Source organism: Rutilus rutilus (genome assembly GCF_951802725.1).
Source record: "Rutilus rutilus genome assembly, chromosome: 5".
Classification (NCBI taxonomy): Eukaryota; Metazoa; Chordata; class Actinopteri; order Cypriniformes; family Leuciscidae; genus Rutilus; species Rutilus rutilus.
Window position 1 is genome coordinate 38,409,018 of NC_140213.1, and position 2,255 is coordinate 38,411,272.

The following is a 2,255-nucleotide window of genomic DNA, read 5'->3' on the forward strand; positions in this document are numbered from 1 at the left end:
CTGTAGTTTAAAAATTAGCGCGAGGATTACGCGATTTCACGCTGCTTGAATGGAATACATGGGCAATGGCATCACACATCAGCGACAAGATCTCCTGGAACGAAACGCACTCGCTTGATTGATTTATCAGTCGATACAATTCGTAAATGTGCTTATTGATTGAACAAAATGGTACAGTATCAGTACAGTACATCTCCCAGAATATCTGTCAGCTGTTGAGTCATTTCCAAGAATCGGTTATTTTGAACAATTCAATGAAAGAGTAAACAAATCAGATTGTGTCATGTGTTCGCGTTTTTACATTTGTAATTATGGCATTCCCACCGTGTTATATTACATGCTGTAAACGTTTTTATTTAGTGGTGTAATTGCATAGCTATGTCGTGTCTAGTTGTTGCAGCCATGATTCACCTTGCAATGTCGAGCCCAAATATAATTATCATTTATAAACTATGCTTAAATCTTTTACACCTTTTGGCTGAGTTTAATTTAAAAAAAATTGTATGTCGTAAATCAATACGTAGGCCTAACATAGGCAAGAACGTTATTCGTAACGATTCTGCTATTGGCTTTTCAATTTGACTTCTTATCCCATTTCATCCCATTACTTTTCATTGTCAATTGTGCGATTTTTATAAACAGCCTCAACTGAGTTGTTCGATGAAAAGATCCGACGACTCTATTTTCTCACCAAAATTGTTACAGTGTTTATATATTTAAATACTCAGTAATAATAATTAACAGCATATAGGGTTAGGGTTTGGTTGAGGGTTAGCTGCTTGTAATTAAGCATAATTTACATGTACACTGTAAAATAAAATGTTACCAATATCTGTCTCAGTCAGTGTATAACATGAACAAAACTAGGCACTCATTACAAATAGGCTATGAAAAAGGTGTCCACTAGATGGCAGACTCGCACCTTTTTTGCAACTCTGGAAATGTCTTTATTTTTTCATTCTTGTAGTAAATTGCTGAAAATTTGGGAGGGCATGTGTTATTTTACGTCGTTTCTTTTGTAAGTTTTATCATTATTAAATAGTTTTACTTACGTTTTTTTTTATTTTTTTTATTGTGTATTTATTTATTTGAAATAAGGTCATATGACATGGGCACCTAATCATTATGCTCATCTGTGCTGGATAATTGCAAAAAACAATTACTGATAAACCACTTAAGATGGAAATAGGTTATTTTGGGGGGAACACAGCTGGGTTCAAGAGCTATACTGTACATGTGGTGCTTCATTGACCTTCATCACCAGTTGGCCTTTAGTGACACAGTGATGCACACTCACAAACACTGCTTAACAAAAAGTATAAAATAATGAGAACTAAAAACTATTTCTACTCTAAAAGTAGCTAATAATTGTGAATGTATACAAATCAATAAATCAAATACAGGTCATCCGGGTACTTTTGTTTTTCGAATACTATGAATTCGGACATACTACTCTGCTCGCGTACTGTTTTTCGCATACTATATAGTAGGGAAGTATTCGATTTCGGACGCAGTTTAAGTGTATGTATGAGCCTCGATACCTACCAAATATAAAACCCAACAAAAGGCATGAAGAAATGCAAAAGCTGATGAACTATTGATTAAATAGTAATTTTGTAAGTAAATGTATTCAACTCAAAGTCTTCCTGTAGCTAAATAGCATGGAGCTTGCAACACCAAGGTCATGGTTTCGATGGATAGCAAGAACTGATTAATATATATATATATATTCTAAACGTAGGCTATGTTAAATGTAAACATCACCAACATGGTGTTTTTTTTTTCGCTATTACTTAAAAACCCACAAAAAAAGTTAATTAAACTTAAAATTCTAAGGCAGGACGAACACTTACTTTAAAAATTTTTTTATGATATTATTAGTTATTGGTAATGTAATTTTAAGTTGTGAAAACTAATTGCAGCAGTATTGCTAAATCCACCCCTATGAATACAGTAGCCTATGTGCATAATATGTAGTAAATTGTAGAAATTAAGAAAAGCATAATGCTATTAGTGGTTGTATTGCTTTCCTCAAAACCCTGAATTTCAGAATATAGTTTCTAAACCTTTTGGATTTCTGCAATGATCAAAACTGTCATAATGATAAATATTAAGGAATATTCAAACTAAGATTTTGATATCATGATGTTGTTCTTTGTGACTCACATATGCAAATGTAGCTCATTGTTATGGAAATAGATGAAATAAAGACAAACTCAAACAAGATCATTTAATCCACATTTCAGGGCTGCCAA